The sequence below is a fragment of the Ranitomeya variabilis genome, chromosome 2, assembly GCF_051348905.1.
Source record: "Ranitomeya variabilis isolate aRanVar5 chromosome 2, aRanVar5.hap1, whole genome shotgun sequence".
Lineage (NCBI taxonomy): Eukaryota > Metazoa > Chordata > Amphibia > Anura > Dendrobatidae > Ranitomeya > Ranitomeya variabilis.
This window is the reverse complement of record NC_135233.1, coordinates 308589326-308605620: the sequence shown is the minus strand read 5'-3', so window position 1 is coordinate 308605620 and position 16295 is coordinate 308589326.

Genomic DNA, 16295 nt, shown 5'->3' with positions numbered 1-16295 from the left:
TATGTGTATTTTCATAAAGCTTATGTGCTTGTGTGTGTGTGTGTGTGTATTTTTGTACGGCTGTGTGCTTTTGTAAGTATGTCTTCATGTGCCTGCACCTTATTATGCCTTCGCCAATCTTATGCCTGTTCATGTGGGAGGGTATGTGTCCACGTTCAGGATTGCATCAGGATTTTTCATCAGTATTTGTGTGGGTGATAAATGCAGTAGTGGTGCATATGTTTCTATTATACTTTTCCTCTAATTGTTACACTCCTGGTTTTGGATTACAAATACTGATGGAAAATCCTTATCAAATCCTGATGCAATCCTGAACGTGGACACATACCAGGCATGTTTGTGTGCATCTTGTTGATTGCATGTGCATTTGTCCATGCCTAATTGTTTAATTGCCTTTTTCTGATGTATTTACTAAGTATAGTGGTCTGTGCAGCATGTGGTTTAAATGTGTGTATTTTTTTTTTTATCTTTTTTTTTTTTTTTTTAAATCGGATGTATTTTTGTAAAGTCTAGTCTGCAGCTTGTGGTTTGAATGTGTGAGCGTGCGTTTTTTTTTTTCTATTTAAAAGTGTTGATTTTCTGTTGAAACCATTTGCAGTTGATGTACCGTACTTGTATTTAAAATAAAGAGCATTTCAGCTCCTAATTGTGATGTGAAAAAAAAAAAGAAAAAAAAAAAGAATAATAAAATGTTTCTTAAAAAAATGTCCGTAGTATCATTTCAGAAAGGTAAATTTAAAACTGGTGTATGTACCAATGGTTACACATGCAATACAGAGTTGGTTGACATCTCATTTTTTAATAAAGGTTATACTTTAAAGGTTTTTTGGGGGAGGTGATTTTTGAAAATAAAATGTGTTAAATATATTTTTACATGGTGGGTTCACATTTCATTTTTTTTTTTTTTACATGGAAATGTTAGGTGCACCTGTTTTTGGGTTTGGGTGTTCACCTTCATGAACATTTATCACATCATTTTAGCAGGGTGGTTATCGTTAAACATTACCTAGTTCAGGGGGTGGTCTAAATATAAATTCATTATACTTACAGGTACACCAGGGACCACAGCCACCGGCCATCACACAGGACCACAGCCACCGGCTATCCCACCAGGAACACAGCCACCGGCTATCCACCAGGACCACATTTTCAATTCTTTAAAAGTAAGTTTTGAAGACCCCAAATCTGCTACTGCAATGTGTAGAGCAGATTGCAAGTGTCTTTTTAACTTACAGAGCCACCAGGACCACAGCCACCGGCTATCCCACCAGGACCACAGCCACCGGCTATCCACCAGGACCACATTTTCAATTCTTTAAAAGTAAGTTTTGAAGACCCCAAATCTGCTACTGCAATGTGTAGAGCAGATTGCAAGTGTCTTTTTAACTTACAGAGCCACCAGGACCACAGCCACCGACTATCCCACCAGGACCACAGCCACTGGCTATCCCACCAGGAGCACAGCCACCGGCTATCCACCAGGACCACATTTTCAATTCTTTAAAAGTAAGTTTTGAAGACCCCAAATCTGCTACTGCAATGTGTAGAGCAGATTGCAAGTGTCTTTTTAACTTACAGAGCCACCAGGACCACAGCCACCGGCTATCCCACCAGGACCACAGCCACCGGCTATCCACCAGGACCACATTTTCAATTCTTTAAAAGTAAGTTTTGAAGACCCCAAATCTGCTACTGCAATCTGTAGAGCAGATTGCAAGTGTCTTTTTAACTTACAGAGCCACCAGGACCACAGCCACCGGCTATCCCACCAGGACCACAGCCACCGGCTATCCCACCAGGACCACAGCCACCGGCCTTTGTACATCAACAATGTCCTCTTCTGACAGTCCTCCTCCACAGCAACAGCGTGTATCGGTAAGTTAACACAAAAAAATTTTTTTAGTTTTTTTTTGTTTTTTAATTTACGTTTTTGTTGATCACTACATGCATAAATTATGTTTAAACAGGAAGCTGAATCAGATGAGGAGCTGTCAGAAGGGGGCGAGACGGGTGGAGAGATGCGAGTGGAGGAGGAACCAAGTGTAAGTAGTGGTGAAACAGTTGCTTCACACATCACACTGCACCATACACAAAACAGATTTTCATACATAACTAAACACCGAAAACATGCCTACATTACAGAGAATTTGTTTCCTTTATTTCAGTCTCCTGCTGCTGCTGCTGCTGCTGCTGACCAGTCAGCAAATCGTGAAGGTCCTCCCAGACGCTCCCAGAGTCGGCGTAATCGTCGCCGCGGTCGGCCATCAGTGAGTTTTTTTTTTTGGGGGGGGATTCTATTGGTACTTTTGTGTTTCAGTGTACTAATTTGTTTGTTTTTCTTCTTCTTTTTTTGCACAGGCTTCACAGCGTGCTCCCGCAGAGGAGTTTGATGACGATATAGACATAGACAGTCTCATCGAGGAGGTTCGCGAGCAGGAGCCGCTGTGGAACATGGCTGACCGCAGGCATGCCGATAGCAGTGTAACCCATCGGCTCTGGGACGAAGTGTGTCATAACATCTTTCCAAGGTGGGAGGACCTTCATCCACAGCAGCAGGGCAAACTATGTAAGTATTCACTTTTCAGTGATGTTTTGAGCTGACTGTAATGTATTGCATTTACCAATTTTTTTTTTCTTTTTATTCTTGTCTTCACAGGTGGAAAGGTTAGGAAGCGGTGGCGGTCACTGAGGGATCGCTTTAAGAGGGAATTCAACGATGAGATGCAGGCCCGAGTGGCTCAGCAGGAAGGAAGAGGAGCAAATATAAACATGGCCCTGCCCTCTCCTTCCTGAGGCGAACCATGCTGAGTAGAGTGTAAGTATTCTACAGCCCACTAATAACCATGTTAACCTGTCTAACTTAGTTTGGTTTCAGTCAGGGCTTTTTCATATCAATATATTAATTTTTTTTTTTTTTTTTTTTCACAGCACCTTCTCCAGCCACCGGGGACCTGCATCTTCCTCTGCACCCTCTGGAGCGATCCCTCCTGAGTCCGCCACTGAGGGCCACGTCGGTAGGCCCCACACCACTGACCCCTTCTCTGACCCCTCTGTCCCCTCCACCTCATCTGCCCCAAGCATTGGAGCATTATTGCAGCCTTCATTGCTCGCATCTGATGCTGAACAGATAGCGTTTCCTTTACCCCACCCCTCTGATCCTGCCACCTCGAGACCACCATTAGGTTCATGGCGGCAGCGACAGAGGGGTCAGGAAAAGAGCTATGCTCCTGAGTTCTTACATCTGAATGCAGCCTTCCAAAGCTCTTTCAACATTTTGGGAGAGCAAGTGACTGCTGGTTTCAACATGGTGCAATCACGCATCAGTGAAACAAGCCATGAAACCAGCAGTCGCTTGGATAGGCTGCATTCAGATGTAAGTCAGTCTCCGGCCAATCTTTTTTTTCAATCCATGCTCAGGAGCATGGAGAAGCTTTCTCTTCAGCAACAGATGCGGGTAATGAATACCTGCCATAATGCTCTAATGAAGGCCCTTAACGAACCCGAATCTACCCACACATCCACTACAATTCCACCCCAGGCCCCACCCCAGGCCCCATTTCCACACCATGCCCCACCCCAGGCCCCATTTCCACACCATACCACCCATTACCAAACCCAGCCCCAATACCCACACCAGCCCCATTACACAACCCAGCCCCAATCCCCACACCAGCACCATTACCAAACCCAGCCCCAATCCCCACACCAGCACCATTACCAAACCCAGCCACAAACCCCACGCCAGCCCCATTACCCAACCCAGTCCCACTACCCAACCCAGTCCCACTACCCAACCCAGTCACAATACCCAACCCAGTCCCAACACCCAACCCAGTCCCCATACCCATCCCGGCCCCCAAACCAAATTCCTTCTCCACTGTTTTCTTCCTTGCCCAGCTTACCTTCCCCAGTAAGTATTCCCCCTACCCCAACACCACCCCCCTCTGGTCATCCTCCTGGTTTTACCCCCCTCTTCCACTGCACCCCAAACAAGTAGGGTTTCCCCACCTATCGACGTGGTCCAACCTTCCTGCCCCTCCTCCCCTCGTATCTCCACCCCACACTTTGAAGAATTGTAAAGTATTTTTTTAAATGTTAATGTAAATATTATTTAAAAAAATGTGCAAATTTTTCAAAAAAAAAATGGAAAAAAAAAATATCTATTTTTTTGGCAAAAAAAAAATTTATTTAAAAAAAAAAGAGTTAAAATAAAATTTTCTCTGATTTAAATTCTAGTGTTTGTGTGTGTGTGGATTTATTAAGGTAATATGGCAACTAAATAAAAAAGGTAAAATAAAAACAAACACCAGACGTGTGAAAGGTATAACATATTGGTTTTACTAGCAAGAAAACCACGCTTTTGGGCCTTTTTTTGGGGGGGAGAAACACATTTTTTACATAAACCAAACACATGGAAAACAGGTTACACAATTATGTCTTGCCATGGGATCCGCCCCACAGGTGACATAAAATAATCCGCAAACCATACCTCCCAACCGTCCCGATTTCAGCGTGACAGTCCCGCTTTGGCACCGGGGTCCCGCTGTCCCGCTTCGGGCATTTAAAATCCCGAATTTGCGGCCGCCGGTGAAGCCCCGCCCACTTCCGGGACGTAGAGAGAGCCCGATTAGGTTTGTGGCTGTTTTTTTTTTCTTATACATGCTGGGTCTCCTCCCGACCGATCCCTCCCCCGCCCCCGCCCCCGCCCCCTGTGTGTGCGGCGCTGCCACGCTGAGGAAGAGAGCCAGCAGCGATCAAGATGAGAGGTCAGCGACTCACTTCCTCCTGTGTGTGCACAGAGCTCTGGCGTCTCCTGCTCTTAGCTGCTATCCCGGCAGAGAAGGAGAGACGGGGGAGGTGCCGGGACAGTGCAGAGCTGTGAGCAGCCGGAGAAACTGAAGAGCTGCACATGGACAGATCAGCCGCCCCTGCACCACAGAGGAGATTGTGTGTGTGTGTGTGTGTGATGTGTGTGTGTGTGTGAGATGTGTGATGCTGCATTTGTGTGTGTGTCATGTGTGTATGAGGTATCTGGTGTGTGTGATGGCTGGGTGTGTGTGATGGCTGGGTGTGTGTGTGTGATGGCTGGGTGTGTGTGTGTGATGGCTGGGTGTGTGTGTGTGATGGCTGAGTGTGTGTGTGTGATGGCTGGGTGTGTGTGTGTGATGGCTGAGTGTGTGTGTGTGATGGCTGGGTGTGTGTGTGTGTGTGATGGCTGGGTGTGTGTGTGTGTGATGGCTGGGTGTGTGTGATGGCTGCATGTGTGTGATGGCTGCGTGTGTGTGTGTGTGATGGCTGCGTGTGTGTGTGTGTGTGTGATGGCTGCGTGTGTGTGTGATGGCTGCGTGTGTGTGTGTGATGGCTGCGTGTGTGTGATGGCTGCGTGTGTGTGATGACTGCGTGTGTGTGTGATGGCTGCGTGTGTGTGTGTGATGGCTGCGTGTGTGTGTGATGACTGCGTGTGTGTGTGATGGCTGTGTGTGTGTGTGATGGCTGCATGTGTGATGCATTTGTGTCAAAGCTGCATGTGTTTGTGAGCTGCGTTTGTGATGCTGCGTGTGTATGTGTGATACTGTGTGTGTGTGATGCTGCATGTGTGTGAGCTGCGTGCCTGTATGTCATTATACAGTATGGAGAACTGTGGCCATAATACAGTATGGAGCATCATGTGGGGTCATTATACAGTATGGAGCATCATGTGCGGTCATTATACAATATGGAGCATCATGTGCAGCCAGTATACAGTATGGAGCATCATGTGTGGTCATTATACAATATGGAGCATCATGTGCAGTCATTATACAGTAAGGAGCATCATGTGCAGCCAGTATACAGTATGGAGCATCATGTGCGGTCATTATACAATATGGAGCATCATGTGTGGTCATTATACAGTATGGAGCATCATGTGCGGTCATTATACAGTATGGAGCATCATGTGCGGCCATTATACAGTATGGAGCATCATGTGCAGTCATTATACAGTATGGAGCATCATGTGCGGTCATTATACAGTATGGAGCATCATGTGCAGCCAGTATACAGTATGGAGCATCATGTGCGGTCATTATACAATATGGAGCATCATGTGTGGCCATTATACAGTATGGAGCATCATGTGTGTTCATTATACAGTATGGAGCATCATGTGCAGCCAGTATACAGTATGGAGCATCATGTGCGGTCATTATACAATATGGAGCATCATGTGCAGTCATTATACAGTATGGAGCATCATGTGCAACCAGTATACAGTATGGAGCATCATGTGCGGTCATTATACAGTATGGAGCATCATGTGCGGTCATTATACAGTATGGAGCATCATGTGCGGCCAGTATACAGTATGGAGCATCATGTGCGGTCATTATACAGTATGGAGCATCATGTGCGGTCATTATACAATATGGAGCATCATGTGTGGCCATTATACAGTATGGAGCATCATGTGTGTTCATTATACAGTATGGAGCATCATATGCAGCCAGTATACAGTATGGAGCATCATGTGCGGTCATTATACAATATGGAGCATCATGTGCAGCCAGTATACAGTATGGAGCATCATGTGCGGTCATTATACAATATGGGGCATCATGTGCGGTCATTATACAGTATGGAGCATCATGTGCGGTCATTATACAGTATGGAGCATCATGTGCGTTCATTATACAGTATGGAGCATCATGTGCGGCCATTATACAGTATGGAGCATCATGTGCGGCCATTATACAGTATGCATGCGGTCATTATACAGTATGGAGCATCATGTGCGGCCATTATACAGTATGGAGCATCATGTGCGGTCATTATACAGTATGGAGCATCATGTGCGGTCATTATACAGTATAGAGCATCATGTGCGGCCATTATACAGTATGGGGCATCATGTGTGGTCATTATACAGTATGGAGCACTGTGTGGCCATATTTTTTTGTTTATAACTATTGTATATGAAACAGTGTGATCAGCAGTGCTAAATGGGTGTGCTTGGGACGTGGATATGGGTGTGACTAATTATGAATGGGTGTGGTCAGAGGCGTGGCCTAAAATTTGCCACGGCGCGCTTCGCGCGCCGCAAACTTTGTCCCTCTTTCCCGTCTTCAAAAGTTGGGAGGTATGCGCAAACTGGTCCCTCATCCTTGTAACAGAACCTGTAGAGCGAACCGAGCTGCTGCGGTAGTCCCACAAGGTTGTCTCCAACTCTTCATCATCCAAGGAAACGGGCTCCTTTGAAAAGACAAAGTTGTGGAGCACCACACAGGCTTTAACAACCTTGTCTATAGTTGTGGTTTTCAGTTTGATTGCCGTCAGCAGAACTCGCACTTCGCTGTCAATATACCGAAAGAACACTCTACTACTCTTCGTGCCCTAGTAAGCCGGTAATTAAATACCCGCTTGGTACGGGTTAAGTTCCGGCTACTATACGGTTTCAGTAGGTGCGGCGACAGTTGAAAGGCTTCATCACCTACACAAACATATTCCATGGCTGGTTCACTGGTTCCTGGCAGTGGTCTGGCTGATGGGAAATCTCTCCATAAAGGCAACGACCCATTGGAGAGTTTTTAAAAACTTGCGAATCGTTGGACAGTCCATACGCTCCTATGTCCACGGCAAGGAACTTGCAGTTGGCGTCTGCAATAGCCATAAGGACGATGGAGAAGTACTTCTTGTAATTATAGTACTCCGATCCTGTTCCTGCCGGTTTCGCAATCCTTATATGTTTCCCGTCAACTGCACCCACACAATTTGGGAAATTGCAAAATTGCTGAAACTGTTCGGCACTTCTCAACCAGATTTCCATGGATGGTTGGGGGATATACTCTGGCTGTAAAGTGGTTCAAATAGCCCGACATGTCTCCTTCACTATTCCTGAAATAGTGGAAATGCCCAGCCGGAATTGGTAATGGAGCGAAGTCATCGATTCACCAGTAGCTAGGAAGCTGAAAAAAAAAAAAATGTTAGAAAAAAATTGCACAGACCAAAAAGTATCAATAAATGGCACTGTGAAATTTTTTTGTAGGACAGAACACACAATAAAACCTGCATGAAACCGGTGTAAAAAAGCAGTGGAATGGCCGCAAACAAAACAAAAATTACATGCTGCAGAAAATAGTGCGCAATATGTCAGCGCAGTATTGTCTGCAGCATGTAATCTAACATTACAAATGAGCAATCACAGAAAAAAAAGCAGTTGCATGTCAACAAACCCCCCAAAAAATAAAAAAACTGCAGAAAATGCAACGCAATATTTCAGCGCAGTATTTTCTGCAGTCTGTTATAGGACATTCAATATGAGCAATGACATTAAAAAAAAAAGCAGTGGAATGGCCGCAAACAAAACATAAATTACATGCTGCAGAAAATAGTGCGCAATATGTCAGCGCAGTATTGTCTGCAGCATGTAATCTAACATTACAAATGAGCAATGAAATAAAAAAAAGAGGCTTACCGCAGGGTCACCATCAGCCGCTCCGCCGGTGTGATGGCAAGCCTCATCCTTGTGTCCTGCCTTCGGATGACATCCTCCAGTTTTTGAAGCAAAAAGTCAAAATGTTCCATCCTCATCCGCACGTAATTGTAGAATTTGTGTGGATTGTGCCGCAACTCCAGGTACAGAGTGGACTGGACACCCCGGGTCATCCGTAGTTCATTAATCGGATGTATCCAGAGTCGCCTCCGTCTCCGTTGCTGCAGAAGCATCCTACGCCTTTCCGCTGCCGCTTCCTTCTCCCGCACTATGATATCCAGGCGATTCGTCTCAAAGATAACGTCGGTAACCAAACTAGCAATCCTCCCAAGTACACCTTCCATCGCTGCCACAAAACTAAAACCCTCAAAGATGGGCTGTAAAAACAGTCACTATATAGTTTTCCATATTTTCCAGTAGCCAATCAAATTTGGGAGCCTCCCATTTTAAAAACGGATCCGTCGTAAAAACGGATGCAACGGATGGTAAAAACGGATGCAACGGATGCAACGTATGCAACGCATCCAGTATTTCGACAGAAACGTTTAGCGGATTTGCGACGGATCCGTCGAAATGCTGTATGCGTTGCATACGTTTTTCACTTTTTTGACGCATCCGTTTTTTCGGCCAAAAAACGGATTTGCGACGTAATGCAGTTAACGCTAGTGTGAAAGTAGCCTAAGGGTACTGTCACACAGTGGCACTTTGGTCGCTACAACGGCACGATCCGTGACATTCCAGCGATATAGTTACGATATCGCTGTGTCTGACACGCTACTGCGATCAGGGACCCCGCTGAGAATCGTACATCGTAGCAGATCGTTTGAAACTTTATTTCGTCGTCTAGTGTCCCGCTGTGGCGGCATGATCGCAGCGTGTAACAAAGGTGTGCACGATATTCCCAATGTCCCATATGACTTCTACATCGCAACTACGTCATGCAATTATCGCTCCAGCGCCGTGCATTGCAAAGTGTGACCGCAGTCTACGACGCTGGAGCGATAATGGAGCGACGCTGCAACGTCACGGATTGTGCCGTCGGAGCGATCAAAGTGCCACTGTGTGACAGTACCCTAAATGAAAACTAAGTTTACCTTAGTGAACCGTATAAACCGGCACTTTTCATACACTACTTTTATTTATCATGGAATTCATGAAAATGGGCTATATACCTGTAGCACAAAAACGTGATGTGATAGAGAAATGATAAGATCAGATTTGAATTCAGCACCCTCAAATTAGTCTAAAACTGTTCTTAAAGTCCATGCCAGAAATTTTTTTTTTTGTAGACCAGAAACTGATAAATATTGTTTATTTCTAGTCTGCTTTTATTTTTTGTACAGTAAAAAAATTATATTATGGTACCGTATTAGCCAGAAAAAAATCTGTCAATTTTATACCCCAAAAAAGCAAAAAGTATTCTATGAGTGATGCCTATATTGCCTAACCTGAGAAATTTTCTTTGTAAGCTGATGTATAAACTTACCTAATGAAGGGGTCTCTTTGCTCCGAAAGTTTGCAAGTATAATTTTTCTGGTTCATTATGTCTTTTTTAAGGCAAAAATGGATTAAAGGGAATCTGTCACCCCAAAATTTGCCTATAAGCTAAAGGTACCGTTACACTAAACGACTTACCAATGATCACGACCAGCAATACGACCTGGCCGTGATCGTTGGTAAGTCGTTGTGTGGTCGCTGGGGAGCTGTCACACAGACAGCTCTCTCCAGCGACCAACGATCAGGGGAACGACTTCGGCATCGTTGAAACTGTCTTCAACGATGCCGAAGTCCCCCTGCAGCACCCGGGTAACCAGGGTAAACATCAGGTTACTAAGTGCAGGGCCGCGCTTAGTAACCCGATATTTACCCTGGTTACCATTGTAAAAGTTAAAAAAAAAAAACAGTACATACTCACATTCTGATGTCTGTCACGTCCCCCGGCGTCCACAGGGTTAAAACTGCTTTCGGCAGGAGCGCTGGTAATGCACGTGCTGCTGCCGAGAGCTTCCCTGCACTGAATGTGTCAGCGCCGGCCGTAAAGCAGAGCACAGCGGTGACGTCACCGCTGTGCTCTGCTTTACGGCCGTCGCTGACAGTCAACCCTGTGGACGCCGGGGGACGTGACAGATATCAGAATGTGAGTATGTAGTGGTTTTTTTTTTAACTTTTACAATGGTAACCAGGGTAAATATCAGGTTACCAAGCGCGGCCCTGCACTTAGTAACCCGATGTTTACCCTGGTTACCCGGGGACCTCGGCATCGTTGGTCGCTGGAGAGCGGTCTGTGTGACAGCTCTCCAGCGACCAAACAGCGACGCTGCAGCGATCGGGATCGTTGTCTATATCACTGCAGCGTCGCTAAAGGTACCTTCACACGAAACGACTTTGTAACTATCGCTAGTGATCCATGACGTTGCAGCGTCCTGGCTAGCGATCTCGTTTAGTTTGACACGCAGCAGCGATCAGGATCCTGCTGTGATGTCGATGGTCGCTGAATAAAGTTCAGAACCCGATGTTTACCCTGGTTACAAGTGAACACATTGCTGGATCGGTGTCACACACGCCGATCCAGCGATGACAGCGGGTGATCAGCGACCAAAAAAAGGTCCTGATCATTCCCATCGACCAACGATCTCCCAGCAGGGGCCTGATCATTGGTCGCTGTCACACATAACGAGATCGTTAGCGGGATTGTTGCTTACGTCACCAAAAGCGTGACGTTGCAACGATATCGTTAACGATATCGTTATGTGTGACTCAGCCTTAAGGCCAACGGCATCAGGGGCTTACCTACAGCATTCTGTAATGCTGTAGATAAGCCCCCAATGTAACCTGCAAGATGAGAAAAACAGGTCCGCCCCTGGGTGAGTATAATATAACCTGTTTTTCTTATCTTGCAGGTTACATCGGGGTGGGGGGGGGCTTATCTACAGCATTATAGAATGCTGTAGATAAGCCCCTGATGCCGGTGGCTTTAGCTTATAGGCGAATTTTGGGGTGACAGATTCCCTTTAAAATATTATGGTTATGTTCAGATGTAGAGTTTTGCTGCTTTTTATACAAATTTTAAGCCGTGTTTTACAGTACACGAAAATGCTATGAGATTTCAGAAATCTCACACACGCACATTTTTTTTTTCCTGACTGATTTGGAAAACTGCTGCGCTTTTGAAAACTGCAGTATGTCATTTCTTTCAGCGTTTTTTCAGCGCTTTTGCAGCATTTTTTCCCCTATAGAAAGGAATCACTTAGTGCAAAAACTCAGCAAAAAACACAGGTATCAGGTTTTGCTGTGTTTTTGGTGCAAAAACCTTAAGGAAGTTGCATCATGATTTTTTGGGAGGCACTAAACTTTATCAGCATGCACAAGAGACAACAAAAACGCAGCAAAAAAACGCAGAAAAAATGCAGCAAAACTCACTTTTTGTAAGCAGCTTATTTACTGCCAAGAGTGCAGGTTTTGCCTGCAGAAAAACAACGCAGCAAAAATGCAATGTGCATACGTAGCCCAAAATAGATTATTTTCTGCCCAGCAATTCCCTGCCTGATCTCCTTGGTGTCTCTGCCAATAGAATGCTGGCTAAAGAATTGCCTGTACAGATGTGAATGCTGCCTGGGTCTGGCTGCCACTGTGGACCGAACTGGACGCTGCATTTGGGTAGTTTGAATCTTCTTACTTACCTCTAAGGCCGCCGTCACACATGCGAGTTTTACGGACGTAAGAGCGCAGAAACTACGTCCGTAAAACTCGCATAACATACGGCACAATGATTCTCAATGGGTCTAGTCCTATCAGCCGTATATTACGGATCCGTAATATACGGCGTTCTACGGCCGTACAAAATCGCAGCATGCTGCGTTTGTCAGCGTATTGCGCAAAAAAATCGCCAATGAAAGTCTATGGGGGCGAGAAAAATACGGATTCCACACGGACCAGCAGTGTGACCTGCGAGAAATACGCAGCGGTGTTAGTGAAAAGTCGGTAATTCAATTGCCGGCTTTTCATTTCTCCTGCCTAAACCCGACAGGATATGAGACATAGTTTACATACAGTAAACCATCTCATATCCCCTTTTTTTTTTGCATATTCAACACTACTAATGTTAGTAGTGTGTATGTGCAAAATTTGGGCGCTGTAGCTGCTAAAATAAAGGGTTAAATGGCGGAAAAAATTGGCGTGAGCTCCCGCGCAATTTTCTCCGCCAGAATGGTAAAGCCAGTGACTGAGGGCAGATATTAATAGCCAGGAGAGGGTCCATGGTTATTGCCCCCCCCGTGGCTAAAAACATCTGCCCCCAGCCACCGCAGAAAAGGCACATCGGGAAGATGCGCCTATTCTGGCACTTGGCCACTCTCTTCCCACTCCCTGTAGCGGTGGGATATGGGGTAATGAAGGGTTAATGCCACCTTGCTATTGTAAGGTGACATTAAGCCAGATTAATAATGGAGAGGCGTCAATTATGTCACCTATCCATTATTAATCCATTTGTCTGAAAGAGTGGTCAAGTGCCAGAATAGGCGCATCTTCCAGATGTGCCTTTTCTGGGGTGCCTGGGGGCAGATGTTTGTAGCCAGGGGGGGGGGGCAATAACCACGAACCCTCTCCTGGCTATTAATATCTGCCCTCAGTCACTGGCAATTGAATTACCGGTGTGGAGATCAGACTGAAAGAATCCATTGTGTCTTTCTCCTGAGACATCTGGCTTATTTCAAGAAACTTAAGCAAAGTTGACATTTCCTTTTATGGACGCATTCCTTCTTGACATTGTAACCTTTTACCTACATACCAGAAACTGAACCTTATCTCTAGTATAGACTGTTTTTGTAAAAGGATGTGAAATATGAGCGCTTGTGCGCATGTCTGTAAAATGTTTAACTTTTTGCTATAAAAAGGAGGGGGTAGAGCCCAGTGAGTCAGACGTGCTCCTGGGCTTCCCCTGTATATGATCACACAACCTTTTGTGCTGCGTGTCATTTCACTCGGATCCCTACCTCTAGTAAGCCAGGGACTGAGAAGGACTTAACATTACTTTGGCGCACCGAACAGGGACCTGAGGTGAGAGTATTTGCTCGAGATTTACCTGCGGATACGGACAACGGAGATCTGGGATAATGGACGGCAAATGAACTGAAAAACCTGGCCAGGTAAGAGACATTATTAGTTCTCTTTTATCTGCCCTGTATTATCCGAAAGATCTCTATGAGCCGTGTCACGCTGGGTTAGTCTAGTAGTGAGTAGATACCTATAAAACTCGGGTTACCATATTGTATAGATTTATGAGTCCTGTCCCTGGCAGTGTGTGAACAGTGTGAAGGTTGTGGTATGTTGTGAAAGAAGAGCAAAAGTGCGTAGAAAAATAAGCCGAAATAGTTGGGGTATAAGCCTTATACACGGAAGTCAGCCTAACTGGGTCATGTGGTTGCGTCCTTCTGGGAGACCTCCGCCCATGCTTGACTCTCAATTAAGTGCTTAACCTCCTTCATTTCTGGATAAGGTTTGATAGAATGAGCCCAGGACGCGGTTTCATGAGCCTGGGACAAGTATGATATCTGAGACTGAGAGTTTTGTGATCTGTTTGGTGTTGCTGATCCTGTTTGCGTGCATTGTAGGAATCAAGTTTATTCTGCACATTAGAAAGAACGGAGCAGATCAGCCCTTCAATATTTTAGCTCCTTAGGAGAGAAGGCAACGAGACGCCACCAACAGAGGAAGTGGTTGTCCAAACGTCACCTAGGGTAGTCATAGCTAATATTGAAAAGAAAAATGGGAAATAAACAGACAAAAACCGTCTTAGGACAAGTGGAAGCAGCAGATATCATACAGGAAAGATGTGGAAAGATAGTCAGAAGGCAGATTAGGAGGGTAAGAGAAAAATTGGGAATTTCAGAAGCACTTATGTTCAGTACAGAATGGGAAAAACTGAGTAAAGAACGAGGTGGAATTATCAAAGACAATGGGTGGGAAGAAATCATACATTGTATGATAGAGGTCTCAAAAACAGCTAAAGAGGAGAATTGGAAGTACGATCCAGACACTTCCAAATGGATCATGGGGAAGGGAAAAAGTTGTGACATAATCCCGCCACCTTACCTAGATCCAAAAGCCCAATCATTTGTACCATCTGGAAGAGCAGAAGGAGGAAAACAATTTCCAGCCTTGTATCCCAATCTTGGTGGGGTAGGAGGATGGGAATGTTCACACTGTGGACAACAAAATCCAGATTGGAGAAATGATTGCCTAGCCTGTGGTACACCTAGATATGGCGCTGTACTTGCCCCTGTTAGGGTAGTACCAAGACCCTTTAGGGAACCTGGTGCTGACGGGGTAATGAACACCAGATATTATCAGACCAGACGATACTTTCCTTGGTCCCCTGCTGAGGGTATGTCCCTCCTGCATAATGCGCCTGATCCCACTCAATACCCCATAAGGTTTGCGCAGTATATACAACAAATCATGCAGACTCATGCTGGGGTCTGGGCGGACGGGGAAGAATTATGTAGAATGAAAATGTCCCCCGGACTTTTTCAGGAATTATTGACACACCTACAGCCCAATAGACCAGTGGCAGAAGGGGGTGCCTTACAGACAGAAGCATCAGGTACCCAGTTCACAGAGGCATTAATAATTTTCATGAGAGGAAAACAGAGGGAAAGGGGATCTACGGGTGTGATTATGCAGAAATTTGGGCAAAGTATTGAAGAATATAGTCAAGAACTAGAAAATAGCTTTAGGGATGAAGGATTGGATTTGACTGATGCTTCAGTAAGGAGACTTTTTACAAAACAATTAATAGAGGGGCTAGATCCGAAAATCAGAGAAAAATTTAAATCCTCTACTCCAGATTGGAGAACAATTGAACAACCAAATATTGTGAAACAACGATGTTTAGGAATAGCCATGGATATGAGAGAGAATCGTAAGCCTGTTAGAATAGCACAAGCTAATACAGGAGGAAGAGTGAGACACAATTTTCCTTGCCACTACTGTAAAAAGCCAGGTCATTTCCAAAGAGAGTGCAGGAAGAAGTTGGCAGATATAAAGTCAGGCAAATTTGTTCCCAGAAATAACCCTCCCCAAACGGACAACCAGCAGAAATCTACCATCATAGATGGTCCCATACCAGATTCAGATTGACTCGATGTGTTACAAACTTCCCTACCAGCTAGAAGACCTATGATACAGGTGAATGTGGGGGGGAGAGAGATTCCATTTTTGATAGATACAGGTGCAACTTCCTCAATTTTGAATCAAGATTTTCTTCCGAATCCGGAAGATATTTCAGAACAAACAACTTTTGCTGAGGGTTATGATGGGGTAATTCGAACACTGCCATATACTGTGCCCCTAGAGGTCTCATTAGGACCTAAATGTTTTGCATCCAGATTTTTGTATGCCAGAGGTGCCCCAACATGTCTGTTAGGAACTGATGTCCTAAAGAAATTAGAAGCTAACATCAATTTTAGGGAATATGGCACAGTTATGCTGACTATCCCTGATGATGCAGAATCATTAGAACAATATGTTAGAATTCAGGCTTTTGAGGATTATACTGAAGAAAAAGAGTACACCACAGATCTAGATCTCTCAATGATCCCAGAAACACTGTGGGCACAGGGTGACACTGATGTGGGATTATTGCATATTTCTCCTGTAAAATTATCTGTGCAACCAGGAACTGTTCTCCCACAGCTCAGACAATACCCTGTGAGTGCCCAGCAGGAATTAGCAATTACAAAACAGATAGAGGGATATAGAGAGAAAGGAGTTTTGGTAGAGATACAATCACCTGCTAACACTCCTCTGTATCCAGTCAAGAAGAGAA